The sequence below is a fragment of the Nyctibius grandis genome, chromosome 23, assembly GCF_013368605.1.
Source record: "Nyctibius grandis isolate bNycGra1 chromosome 23, bNycGra1.pri, whole genome shotgun sequence".
NCBI classification, from domain to species: domain Eukaryota; kingdom Metazoa; phylum Chordata; class Aves; order Nyctibiiformes; family Nyctibiidae; genus Nyctibius; species Nyctibius grandis.
This window is the reverse complement of record NC_090680.1, coordinates 6,168,088-6,182,389: the sequence shown is the minus strand read 5'-3', so window position 1 is coordinate 6,182,389 and position 14,302 is coordinate 6,168,088. Positions and strand designations below refer to the sequence as shown.

At 39.9% G+C, this 14,302-nt stretch overlaps 2 protein-coding genes across 7 annotated transcripts in view; one reads left to right on the top strand and one right to left on the bottom strand.

Annotated features, from left to right (window-relative positions):
- CMSS1 (cms1 ribosomal small subunit homolog) overlaps positions 1-14,302 on the top strand; it is a 246,919-nt gene that overhangs the window by 111,956 nt on the left and 120,661 nt on the right. The window lies entirely within an intron of this gene.
- FILIP1L (filamin A interacting protein 1 like) overlaps positions 1-14,302 on the bottom strand; it is a 212,370-nt gene that overhangs the window by 110,192 nt on the left and 87,876 nt on the right. For 4 of the 6 annotated variants that reach the window (XM_068417329.1, XM_068417327.1, XM_068417332.1 and 1 more), the window contains exon 3: positions 3,087-3,176. The exons of 1 other annotated variant lie outside the window; for it this stretch is intronic. The gene's annotated coding sequence lies outside the window, so the exon portion shown is untranslated. Of the gene's footprint in view, positions 1-2,046; positions 2,170-3,086; positions 3,177-14,302 lie in introns of all 6 variants that reach the window. One more of the 6 variants, XM_068417328.1, reaches the window with a different exon arrangement.

Sequence of the window (14,302 nt, the reverse complement as noted above, 5' to 3'; positions counted from 1 at the left end):
CTGCCAAAATCCTGCAAAGTCTGACCGGTGCACAGCCTCAGGAGGAACACTGCTTTTTGAAAACTATGCCAACCTTAATATTATAACTAAATCATGGTTTAAATTATTAAATCATCACCGTATCCTTGAAACATGGAGGATGTGCGCAACACCTGGGGACACATACTGAAAAAGGAAAGCAAGAAGCCGTGGAAATCACGTCTTATCAGGACATTTGTGCCGCATGATTGCAGTCTCTCTGTCTCTCATCAGTCTCCTGACTGAGCCTTTTTAAAGCATACTCTGCGCTCCCTGGTGCTGTTCTCCAACAGCCTCTTCTGGAGCCTGAGTTCAAGAGATTGTGGTGTGGCGCAGAGCTATTCTCCTTGTCCCCTCAACAGCTCTTACACAGAAGACTGAGGGGAGACCTCATTGTGGTCTACAACTTCCTCACAAGGGGAAGCGGAGGAGCAGGTGCTGACAGAACTCGAGGGAATGGCAGGAAGATATGCCAGGGGAGGTTTAGGTTGGATATTAGGAAGAGGTTCTTCACTCAGAGGGCGGTGGAGCACTGGAACAGGCTCCCCAGGGAAACAGTCATGACGCCAAGCCTGACAGCATTCAAGAAGCATTTGGACAATGCCCTCAGACACATGGTGTGAATTCTGGGGCTGTCCTATGCTGGGACAGGAGTTGGACTCAATGATCCTTGGGGGGTCCCTTCCAACTCAGGACATTCTATGATTCTGTGTCACAAAGCAACAAAGAAACTTTGGTGATGTGGTAAGTCTGTATCGTCTTAAAGCTTCTCAAATGGTAATGGTGGCCCTGCAGTTCAGTGAACTGGTTAGGAGTAAGTTTACACCAGGAGTGGAATGTTCTACTCTATTGAACAATCTTAACACCTTAACTTTTATACAAGTAAAGTGCGTATGCCAGATATCATCACTCTGCATCAGTATGGCTCTGTCCTTCCACAGCCAATATAACAGGGGTGAAATTTTGGCTCATTTAATGGAAGTATGGGCATGACTGATACAGGTCAAATTTTTGCTACTGAAAGATTCATTCATACTCAGAGCTCATGTTAGTGATTGTGTGGATACAGCTTCATAAATGAATTAAAAAGGTTTCTGACAGTCCACCTGACCAGGGGCAGCCAGTTTTAAAACATCAGGAAGTTTTGTGAAGGTGTTGGGGATGGAAGTTTGTTGTCTTCCATTATAACTTAAGTTCTGTGCTAATTCAGAGTTCTCTTTGCTGCTTATACAGGTTTAGTTCAGCTTTATTGGTCCTACCGAGCAACTGGACAGCTTTATTTGTTGAGAGTCAGCCAAGCGTGTCTCTGTGGGAGAATGCTGATAAACGTTACTATTTTAAACCTGGCTGTCTGTCTGCTATTTTTCAAGCACAATGTCTCTCTTTCTTCTGCATCTTGTCTCCCCAACTCTGTTTGAGCCTGGCTGCTGCAAAGGTGGTAACACTTCTCAGTTACGCATCACGTGGCGTGATCATTGGTGAGGCTGCACCTGGAATATTGTGTCCAGTTCTGGGCCCCTCAGTTCAAGAAGGACAGGGAACTGCTAGAGAGAGTCCAGCGCAGAGCCACGAAGATGATTAAGGGGGTGGAACATCTCCCTTCTGAGGAGAGGCTGAGGGAGCTGGGTCTCTTGAGCTTGGAGAAGAGGAGCCTGAGGGGTGACCTCATTAATGTTTATAAATATGTAAAGGGCAAGTGTCATGAGGATGGAGCCAGGCTCTTCTCAGTGACATCCCTTGACAGGACAAGGGGCAATGGGTGCAAGCTGGAACACAGAAGGTTCCACATAAATATGAGGAAAAACTTCTTTACAGTGAGGGTGACCGAACACTGGCACAGGCTGCCCAGAGAGGTTGTGGAGTCTCCTTCTCTGGAGACATTCAAAACCCGCCTGGACGCGTTCCTGTGTGATATGATCTAGGTGATCCTGCTCCGGCAGGGGGTTGGACTAGATGATCTTTCGAGGTCCCTTCCAATCCCGAACATTCTGTGATTCTGTGATCATGTTCTTTCTCATTTTTGCTCACCTGAAAAGCTTAGTCTTTTATTTCCCTTGGTTAAGCACGTCGAGACTGCTCAGTGGACAGCATCCTGGGCACCCTGTAAGGTCGTCATTCTCCCAGTGGTCCTGCAAGACTACAGTGTCTGTTCTGGTGAGGCAGTTAAGGAGTTAAGGGCTTGTGGAGTTGCAAAGAAATGCCCAACAGCTGCTGTAAAGCATCCCTACAATCCTACTGACCTCATTCTTGTCAGACAACAATGATAATATCCAAAAACGGGTGCAAGACGGGAAGTGTTTCGGGAAGGTATGTATTTCATGCAAAGACATCCGAAATGCACTCTCTCCCAGGGCCACTTCCCGTAAGATCCATATTAATTTAAATGGAATGGTGAAATTCCAGAATGTGTTTACAGAAACATTATTTCAGTCAAAAAAAAAAAAAAAGCCATTGCTTGTTCTAGTGTGCAAATGGCAAAAGCAGATGACAGACACTGTATGTATTTAATATAATGGCATCACTGGCTATATGAATATACTTTTTAAACATCTGGAGGGTTCACATACTGTTTTGATAGTTTTGTTTACTATTTTTAAGGAGGGACTTTGACTTGAAAAAGTGGTACAGGAGAAATATAAATCTACTTACGATATGTTTTCACATTTACTTTACATTCAAAGACTGATTTGGTATCTAACAAGCTTTGAATTAATTTAGTCAACTAAGAGAGTTCTCTAATAAGCAGAACAAAATCCCTTCCCCCCCCACCACTGCATTCGATGACTTGGAATTTAGAAGAATTGGATGTATAGAGCAGTGCCCACTATGTGTAGGAGGTGTGAGAAAGTCTTCCAAATTTTTGCCAAGAAAGTAGGGCTGGCTTGGTTTTTAAAAGATTTAACATTTGTTGCTAGTCAGTCTACCAAGTTATCTGCAAAAAGTGTTCTATATGTACAGATTCTTATTTTCATCATATTGAAAAAGTCATACATGAGAAATGAGCTTTCATTTTATTTATATTTTTCAGTAGCACCCACTTAAAACATGCAAATAAAAGTAACTCCTACCAGTTCAGAGCTCTTCCACTGATAGTTAGGGATATTTTCCCTAAATTTCCTCTTAGTTGTGTCCAGAATTGTCTCTCTTATAGTATGAATCTGCAATAAAATTCAAAAGTCCATTACAATTTTTTTTAACAAGCATAAGAAAATATTGATTGAGGCGTTTCTTTTGACTTAAGAGGTCCTTATTTCAGCATTAACTTGATAAATCTGTACAAGATAATTTATTAAGGGTTAGACTAGATGCAGTAAAGATTCTACCATTCAAAAAGTTGCACATTAATAATATGCTCTTTTGATTAACTGTTATGAAGTTTAGCAGATGCCTGTAAGAATATTAAAATAAAGCACTGCTATTTAATCTCTGATTTTTGTTTCATTACGGTAGGGGAAAGAATGCCACGGTCTTAGTGTTGAATGGTACACTAGGTGTGTGGTTTTTTTACGGAGATGTGATGACGGAGCTCAGGTGAGGAGCAAGAGCAGATGAAGGCAGGCTACTGGAAGGAACACCTGAGTGAAACTGAGCTCAGCCCTGCCACGTGCTGAGGAATGAAATGAGTATGATCTGTGTTTTTAGAAGATGATCCAAGGACACAACAGAAGAGCAAGGGAAGGAAAGTGGGATTATTTGGACACAGGAAGGCTTTTTTTGCTGTTTGCTAGTAGCAACTCATTTAATATACACACACAGTTGCTTCAAACCAAATTATATTTTATATTTGCCTGCCGTTTGTGGAAGTCATTGCCAAGAGTGAAAAACACGTAATATATTTCTAGTATTAAACCATCTATTACTGATAGATAATGACAGAGTAGAGGGAGAAGGCACCAGTTAGTCTGGGTTAGCTCGTGTTCTGGATCACTCTTTCTCAAACTCTCAGATTTCTAAACTTCTACCAGGCTATGTTGATTTCCCACTGCTTTTTGGACATGAATTGTCTCCTCTCCCATGTCAACGTCAGGTAATCTCAAGTACTCCCATGACAGTCTTCCTCATACTTTTTCAGGTAATGTGCCATTTATTCACTTTTCTATTTTCTAAAGTCAATGGCTGTAGTAGGACCTCTTGAAAAAAAAAGAAGCATTTTTGAGTTTTTAGAACTGCAGATGCCCGGTGTTCTCACTTACATTTTATGGTTTTTTGCTTTTTAATGTTACAGGTGCTAGATTTTGGATCTGTACTGACTTTCTGATTTAAGCTCCTAATTTTTGATGGTGAAGCATGGAGTTCAGGCTCTAAAGTCAAAAAGGGCAAACCTTTTGAGAAACGTTCTGTAACTACCGAACAGTTACTGGTGAAGTCACAGGAGAGAGATAAAACCAGAATCCTGTTTTACTAGTGGTTGGTTAAAACAATTTGACTCTATTAGGAAAGTTTCTGTGAAGAGCTGTGTAAATATGCACCTTACAAAATCATCTGGCGATGTAAGATGTGGGAAAGGATGTCAGGCTTTCACTCTGTCTCCTTGACTTTTCAAGGTGATTTATCACAAAGCATTTCATTAACATGTTTTCTTGTAACAATGAAGTTAAATGTGTTATTTAAGTTTTTTGTTTGTTTTTCTTCCAAGTGTATTGGATTAGTTTTGACTAATAAGAAGATGTGTATAAAGAAATCTTGTGCTTCTGCTTCAAAGAAGAGAAAAAAATCTTTTCCTGATTTTCAGTATAGTACAATTAGATGCTTTATGGTCCTTCTCTTTCTTTAGTCAGAGCGGGGGGTATTAAGACAATGCTAGATGTGAATTGGTGCACTTGTTAAGACCAGTGACTTGTCCAATATGCTAAATCCCCAAGGAAATGATTGCAGGACCTGAGGGATTTCTTGCTAGAATTCAGCCCTCCAAGCAGGGAGAAAGGAAACTTTTTACATTGCTTTCACAAATCCTTAAGTCATACTGTGATAATGTAATGCTTCTTGACACATTGACATAGTATATTATTTAAGAACCAAATAGCTCTTTCCTATTTTGAGTCACTCTTTGAGTAATGGTTTGCAGCAAGTTTAATTTTTGGCTTTCTGTTTCTTTTCTGGCAGACGTAGAGAGGTCTGTTCCGTGTCTCACCCCTGTCCAAAATGTCATGGGTTTCTTTTCTGTTCAGTTCATAATTCCTGCCAGGTCTGTGACTGTCCCTTTTTGATCTCGGTGTACTCTGGTCTTTCTCCTTCGTCTGTAGGCATCCAGCTGAAGCACTCTTGTAGGCACTTACCTCCCCATCAAATATATAGAAGAATTTGGCACCTGACGTGGTAATGGAAGAAACTAAAACCTAACTGTTGAGACTGTCCCTTTCACAGGCTATTCCATGGTGCCCATGGAACATCAAGGAAGACAATTTCTTACTGCTTTGAAAGCTCTGTTTGAAAATCTGTGGATTTGTTAGTGAAAAGAGTAGGACTTCTTAATAATTTTTTTTTAATCATTGTAACTAAGGAATTGAGATTTTTGTTGAATTCATGTTTTAACCCTTGTGTTACTGAGCTATTTAAGGTGGGTAATTGAGACAAGGCCTGGCACAGATGGGTTGAAGGCATCAATTTTGTGAGTAGTTACATGTGAACGTAGAAATGCTCAAAATCACAACGCACTGCTGTCTCTTGCATACTTGGAATGACACCTACATATGCATGAATAAACAAGCTGAAATATTGAAGTGTGTAGGGTGCATGAAAGTCCTGCTTCCAAATAGTGGAAAAGGTAGGTAGTGTTTTGAGGAGGAAGGCTGTATTTAAGATGGTCAGACATGCCTTCCCTTGAATGAATGGGATAAAATACCTAAGTTGTCACCTCTCCCCACATTAGTAGCCTGTTTATGTTCTCTTTTAGTAGTAGATGTACAAACTTCTGTTGACCAGCGCTTTCTTACCATGGTTTTACAGTCACTTTAAGAAAACAGTTTGCATTGCACCAGTGGCAGTTTGGTAGGAGTTGTTTGTGCTCTGCTCTGCTCTGCCTCGCTGCCCTTCGTTAAGGGGGCACAGTTTGATGCTTCTGAGGCTGTTTCTGGTCTGCTAAAAGGGGACAGCAATGCTGCCCTGCTTTGGTAGGGCGCCCTTCTCATCGAGAGGTGAAGGGGCAGATAGAGCCTTCTTTTTAATGGACCCTTCCAAGAGAACTTGAATACAAAGGGCCTGAGCACCTGCAATCTCTGAAGGAGATTTAAGGCAATCCTGCTGGGATTTTGTTCTGCAGCTGAGGAATTTCAGCCTGGTTTTTGACCAGATAATAAACCCTTGTCACACTACTGCTGTTGCCTTTTGTTAGAGTCATTACGTTCCTCAGGAGTCTCTATAGCCATTGTCTGGTTTGTTTCTTTGTTTTTGTTTTTCCTCATTAGGGATAGATTTTTAAGTTGGCAGAGGTGTAGAATTCAGTTCACACCACCAGAAAACATAGGGAAAGGCCTTAAGGACTAGGTGGGTGCTGTGGGGTGTTCAAGACTGTGAAAAGCTGTATGTGCGTAGAGGCACATACAGTCTCACCCCATGGGACAGGTACATTTGAAAGAGTTTCTGGGAGCTTTGGCTTTCTGCTGAGTGTGTGTAGGTTGTTTGGAGCAGACCGACAGGTTTCTTGGAGGGGACAAAGGTCAGTTTAAAATTCTTAGATGTACTTTGTAATCAAGCTACTGGCAGATGTGGAAAATACCCTTGAAGTCTTGGTCAGGGAAGAAGGCCTTTTTTTCAAGAGAAAGGTTAGGATGCAGAGTGCAAATAGGAGTATTTGCTGGATATGCTGAATTGTGTTTGTTTTGAAAGCCACCATTAGATTAGGTGTAAACTGTGAGCCTGGTTTATACTCCTCAGGGCAGGGGAAGATGCAATCTGTTGTTTGTCAGAGTGCAAGTTTTCCTCAGGGTGCTCATATACACTACAGAATATGCATTAAGCTGTTGGCATTGTATCTGTAACTCTTTTCTTTGGTTTCAAAAGGTCTTAAATTAAAAAAGAACAAACCAGACACCCCCACTCCTCCCGAAATAAACCAGAGTTGTGAAACTGTCCTTAACACCTTTGCTGAATGAGGCACAAACAGATCACTTTTACCAACCTACCATTTTCTGGCAAACCCTGTTTATCTACATAGGGACTCTTCTGAGAGATTTTTCACTGTTGCCCACATAGTCTTTAGCTGATCTTCAAAAACCTGATGAGAAAGGGAATAGTTGTAAGGCAGATTGCGGCCTATTTCAGATTTGGGATTGCTGGTGTTTTTCTGCATGTAACATTGAACAACTATCAGGACAAAACAGTTTTTCACTTCTCAAGTAAATGATGGCTTTAAAGCAAGAAGCCAGGAAAGGGACATGCCCATTTATGTAAGTTGAGAAAACCTTCAAAACATCTTGATTTAAATTTTAACAAGAGATTTAGGCCTACTGTCAGGGCACAACAGAGCAGCTTTCCAAATCGTTGTTAGAAGATAAATGTTATTTTCTTTGTTATTTTGCATTCCACTAATATTTTGATGTATTGTCTTAACATTTTAACGATAAAATTAGTAACATTTTGTATGTTGCTTTTAATATTGAGAAAGGGATGCCACAAATAATCGGTAAAAACAAAACGATTAGCTGTTTTTAACTGAGGTGACACCTTTAGGTATCAGTAGCTCACGTGCAGCCATTGTAGTGGATCAAGACAGAGGAGATAAAATAGTTTTTTCTGACTTTGCTTTTCAACTTCAAGAGCTTTTGTTTATGATGGAAAGCAGACCTGTAACCCTGTGGTTTAAAGTCATGAAGCTAAGAAAAATCAATTTGGCATTTCACAGGATTGGCGCCAAGATAAAATGAGAGGCAAGTGAGGGAAAAGGGCGTGTGCTGTGGGAAGGAAACATGAAGAAAAGAGGCAGCCTAGTTAGGAAGACTTAGAAGCAGGTGAAGTCATGAGAACCTGAACAAAACCCCATTAACAGGGGGGTTTCCATACTCTTAGACTTCAGCACACGCTTGCTGTGGATGCTCTTCTCAGAATTGCTACTGTGAAATGGCTCTTGTGGACTTCTTTAACGCAGCTGCTGCTGCTACCTGCACCCTTTGCATGTTTCGAGTGATAATTTTCTTTGCTTCAAGAAACTTAAAGATAAATTCATTCTTCTTTTAAAGTAATCTACAGTGGTTTTTATTTGCTTCAGAGTGAATGGAAGTGATCTGCCCTTCCTTCAAATGACCATTACTTTTTTGAGATGTTTAAGGTGAAATAGCCATATACAATATTTTAAACGATAGCTGCATTTATTAAAGTGACTGCTATCAATTCAGAGTGAGTAATAATTTCTAAAAGAAATTCTGAAATTTTACATTTTTCTCTTGCCCCAGTATTTCCACTTCTCCTTCTTAATTTAGTGGAGTAACCAAGATACCTGTCTGGGACATGAATCTTTCCTAACAGTACACTTTGTACTCACTGTGCAATTGGTACGCAACTGTACGCTATAAAAGAAGTTTGAAAACATCTAGACTAATGTGGAAATTATGTAACTGTGATGAAAACTTCAAAAGAAAGCTTGGGGTTTTTTTTTTTTCCTCTTTGCTTTGTTTAGGTACGTGTTCGGGCTGGTTCTTCGTCCGTGTGCTCTTGCATATCCTTTGTATTTGTACTCCCAGTAACTGGTTCATCAGGAACTTTTACCAAAGGACGCAATCTCACGGTGGGAAGATACGGTTTTTTTGGTTTTGTTTTTCTTTTTCCTAGTTTTCTTGTTCTTCTAGGATGTGGTTCGAACTAAAATGAAATTTAGGTTGGTCATTCCTTTTTTGACCTGCCAAAGTGTTTGTTCTGTTAGCATTGCTCTGCTCCCTGTAAATCAGACATTCTTCTTGGGCTGCGTCAGGTTACTAATGACATGATTAATGCAGGAAGGGTAGAGAAGGATGACGTAGTGGCTCATGCAAAGTTTACCTGAGAATTATCTCTAGCACTCCACTGTTTAGTGTCTCTGTGAGTCATGGCCTGAAGCCCTGCCATTCCCTGTTCTTCAGCTGGGCAAGATCACACTTACCTCATTCTATGTATGCATTTCTCCCTTTCCTGCCAGATCTGATTAGAAGCACTTTTGTTTTAAACTCTATGTTTATGAAACATTAAATACGCTTTTTACAGATAGCTGACCAATAATGCCTCAATGAAAAGCGCCATAGATATCTGTGGTCCAGGCAGCTTTAGAAACTTTCTCTGTCCTTGCGTGAATTCCGATTTTTATCAATTGAAGTCTTTCACGTTCATGGGTTTAGCAATGGTAGTGTTATGACATCAGTAAGCTTTGCAACAGGGCCATGAGTCAGTTGCTGTCTGGCAGTAAAGCCTCCTGTTTCTTCTTGTGTATTTGCACAGACACAAGCTTCCAAAATACAAACGGCAAATTTGTGATGCTGCCTCCAGCTTTTGAAACTTCCTTGCGCCACAGGTACAACTGTTACTGTCAAACTCAGTCCACCTATTGATTCCTTAATGGAGTAGCTGGGAAATTGATCTTGCTGATCAAGAAGACATGTGAGCGTGTTCTCTGATACGCTTTGAAGTCTTGGTCATTTCCTTATTGTGGATGGGCTGACTTGGACCTCTTTTGTACCTGAAGATCAGTATTTGTTCTGCTATTTGTGTCTGTGTTTTCTTTAACTACAGATTCCTCACAGAGTGTCTGTATTGATGTTCCACTAAACTTGCTAGAAAGTGTGCTGTCAAATGCTCTCAAGACTCTCTTAGGAGACCAGAATGAAGACAATGTAGAATTTGCAAGAAATGCTGATTATTTTTTCAAGATTCCTTTGTTTTCTCTGTAAAACTGTCACAAAGTCTTTGGCAGCCTTCAGGACTTCAGCTTTCCTCAGCTAAAACTGTTGTTTTTTTCTCTGTGTGTGCTGCTCAGTCTGAAGTATCTTGTGCAAAAAGTGCTTAACATTGAACAGTAGAAGGTTATGCTGAAAACAAGCTCTCATTTTCCAGCCAGCTCATATCTTGCAACCTGCCAAAGCCTGTATCAGGAACATAATGTGTGGGGAAAAAGTTCTAAAATGACAGACAGAAAAATGTCTTGTGGGAAACTTAAAATGCCTCATTCTGTTAATAAAGAATGTTTTTACAAGCACAGCATTATCCCCCTTTTTGGCATTTTCCAAAATGAAAGCTTGAGAGCGTAACGTTTATGTAGAATGTAAACAACCTTGATGCTTAGATAAGTGTCATTTCTTGGAAATAACATTCCCTTGAGAGACAAGAATGGTCAAAGTGAATAATTAACCAGAAAAAAAAAACCCCGACTTATTTCTATAAGGCATACTTCTCAACTACTTCTAATTAAGGCCATACTGATGCCTGAGATAAAATTTTATATGCGCTTTCTGATTATATTTTGCAAACATGTCTTAAAGGAAAACAAACTCATCCTATGATCTGCTAGTCTCAAAAGTTGTGCCAGATGAGTAAATTCTTAATGTAAACATATAATGAAAAAATCTTAAAAAAAAAAAAAAAAAGTTCTCTAATGCAACATGCAGCACATTGCAGTATGTGCTAATGGAGTTAATGATTATAATTGCATGGATGCCTGAATGGGGATGGCAAAAGATCATGTCTGGCTTAATGTTGTCTGTATTAAATTTTGCTGCTTTTAAAGGAGCTGTTTACATAAAAGAGTAACATAGATTTCGTTCAGTGAGTCAGTGTTTAAGCAAGAATCAAGCATATTGTTTGACACGTGCCTTTATGTAAGCTGTGTATCTAGAATCTGTCTTTCAGCTTGAGCAGTGAAATGGTATTTCTGGCTTTTGTTTTCTTCTGGCTAAATAGCCAGCACCTTGGCTGTAGAACTGATATTTTGCTTTTCATCTAAACCCCTCTTCTTTTGTGTTTTCAACTAGAAAATGAAGCAAACAAAGCTTAAAAGTTTATTTTTCAAAATTGAAAGGCACTGAATGAAGTAGAAGTGAAAAAAGAAACTGTTTTTTTTCTGTAAAACCTGTGCCTTCACGTCTCCTGCAGGTCTATGAGACAGGACATTGCCCGCCCTCCAGTTCGTGTCAAGTTGTAGTTGCTTCTTTCTGCTCAAAGCAGCAAACGGTCTGCAGAGAGAGAGAGCGAGCTCCGTCCAGCTTCTTGGCTCAGCCAAATCCCCAAGTCCCGTGGAAGCTCTGACTGAGGAAGGGCCCAGGAGGCAGGAATGGGATGTTAACAGCAGTGTCCTGACTCAGGTGGCCTGATAACAGGGGTACCGAGCCAAAATAACCGAGTGGGTTAAATGGCCAGAACTACCATTCATAGTCTTATTTATTGTACTACTTAAGTCTACATTTACCTAAGGATTACTGTGACTTTTGCACATGCTTTTCTTTGGCTGGCATTTGTGGTGTGTTGTCAAGCTTTAGATGGCTTGTCTGAAAACACTGCAGGTCACCGTTTGTTTCTATGTGCAGCTGGGTAGCTTTTTCCAAATGCTTTGTGTGGTCTCTTTGGTACTTCGGTAGCTTTTATCTTGTACTTGGCCAAAGATCAACATACATGGGGGATGCAAAAGGCCAACATTAGAGCCCTACGTATTCAGCAAAAGCCCTGTGAAGCCTCCAAAACAGTGAAGATCTAATATTTTATTTTTGCTGTTTATGCCTTTCTTCCTGTGACCTTTTCTGGTGTAAAAGATACCTGTGTACATTAGTCATACCAGGACCATAGGAAACCTACGGCAAACTCTTTAAATTGGGTGTTGGCATCTTATCTTCTAGGGAGAGTGCACAGAAATGCTTCTTTGAATCTGCTTTCAGATTTTACATATTCCTGGTATCCATTCATCAGTTGAGCGATCTCTCATCACAAGATACCAGAAGGATATGGGGAATCTCAGGATTTTAAAAAAATATAAATAGAACAAGTGGAATTGAAGACTCTTATGATCTTGGGGGTAGGCATGATTTTGGCTCCCTCTGGCTTTTGAGAAGGGCCCAGACACCGTCTCTGCTGTGGGATGTATTGCAGTTCTTCTGAGACTCTACCTCTGGCAGGTCTTTCGCAGAAGCAAAGCCTTTACTCCTGGTTTGTTGCTGGGCTGCCTGTATCTTCAAACCTGCCCTTGCAGGATTGTTGCTGACAGTTTGAGCTTTCTGGCTTGCTGCTTAGCTGCCTGGGAGCCCTGAGTGAGCTCAAGGAGGTAGATAGCTACAGGGTCATGTAGAGGAGTTCTGAATATGCTGTTGCTCTTTGGTTTTACAGCATGAGGAGAAGTGCATAATTTAACCATCAGTGATTTTCCTTCATTCTTGCTCTAAGTTTCCTCCTGGGAATTGTGGGGTTTGTCTTTTTCAGATAGGCCTGACTTTCCCTCATCTCCCATGATTGCTGCTGCCACCATTTTTCCATTTGAGAAGGTGTTTCCAGAGATAATCTCTTAAGCTTCCTGATTGCAACTCTGTAACATTCTTAATTTGTACATGTTATTTTCTGCCACTTGTCTAGCTTTGGAAATTTCCATTTCCCAAATCCCTTTAGGAGAGAGAGGAAAAACCTCACTTTGTGAGGGTGATGAGGCACAAGTGGTATATTTGTATTTCAGATCTCCATAACAAATATTTTCCATTTCTGACTTTGCTAAAATCTCCTTGTAGGTAAGTATTGGAATTTGCTGACCCTAGATCTGTTTTAGGGTCGTATAAAGGTTTTTCTCTTGTAGCGATCCTCCTAGATGCGTGTAAAAGATAACAAGAAGTCACAAAGTGTAACAGTGCTGTAGTGTGAAGAAGCTGGTTTGGAGAGCAGGAAAGTCTTTTTTCTTAGTAAATGCCACTTCGTAAAAATTGAATGAATCTATGTAGAAGTACTGGATCTGATACGTGTCTCATTGGCTTGTTCTTCTAGGGAAGAACAACTTTTATCTGACAGTCATTCCCAGTGATGGGGATGGACCAGCAGAGAAACAGATTTTGATAATGATAAGTTCAATAAATTTCATGAGAATGGCTTGCCAGGTAGGAGAGAGAGATCTTAGCTGTGAGCTTGTGGACCTACTGAAAGTTTTTCAAATCCCCATAAGACACAAATTCATAGGATGCCAAACAACATTGGTCCTGCTGTTCGTAAAGCTGCTTGCTCTATTCTGTGTTGTTTTTTTAAGTCAAATTATGGTTGCCTTTGCTAAACTTTGGTGTGTTGCTAGCTTTACTGTGTATGTTTCAGTTGCCAAAATACTAGAAACCACAAAGGGCACCAGTGTAATAAACAAGAACAAATAAGGACAGTCTGAAATGCTGTTGCTTGCAGATAGTTGACTTAACATCTGAAATAAAAACTCTTTCTGTTTTTAGTATTTATTTTAGTTACAGCTTTCTTACACCCCTATGAACTTTTCTCCCACTGGAGTATCAGTAAATACAAGAGGACTACTGCTCACTTGCAACTATTTAAGAATTGCAAGCAGTAAAAGGAAGCAAAAATTCATACTTCAGATTTGAGAATGAGTTTTTATGTACAAAGTAATGGTTTTAAATTGTAAAAAATAGACCTGTTTTCAATTTTTGTATGCACGTTTCTCATGAAAAATTTTGAAATCGTCATCTTCTGATGAAAAAAGTTTAAGTTTCTGATTTTTCATCTTTTCCCATTTCTGATTCCCATTTAAGATAATGAAATAATCACCAAGATGTTTACTATAACTGTAGTTATTTATAAATGACAAGGGTTGGGCATCAAAAGCTATGATTATAAAAGCAATTTAGCCTGCAAGATACCCTTCCAATTCCTCCTGATTCTGTGTAAGTGCCAGCAGTATGAGACTACATTCAGGTTAAATTCGAGTCCTGTATTTAAAACTTACTGCATTTCTGGTGGTCCAGCCTCCTTTTTGAAACCTTGAAGGTGACCTCTTTGAAGTCTTGCATGTACATGATCCTTACTACAGAGTTGTTCCGATTTTCTTTAGAGACCCATCACGTCTGGCAAACTCTTTTTATATTCCCTTGTGCCGCTGCTTTAAGACAGGTTTCCCTGTGGTAAAACGGTTTCCTTTATTACTTGTTTGTTTATATTAGTAGTGGTTTCCTTTTTAAGGTTAATTATTGTTTCAAAGAAATTGCAATTTCCTGTTCTGCTGTAGCTTGTTTTCTTTAGATTTGTTCCACGCTGTCATGATGTCTGTAAAATATTGTTTGGGAATTCTTTGTGTTTTGAAGGTGCAATGCTCCAAGGGATGATTCTTAATCTTATTTACTTTCCCCTCTCTCTTTTCTTTCAA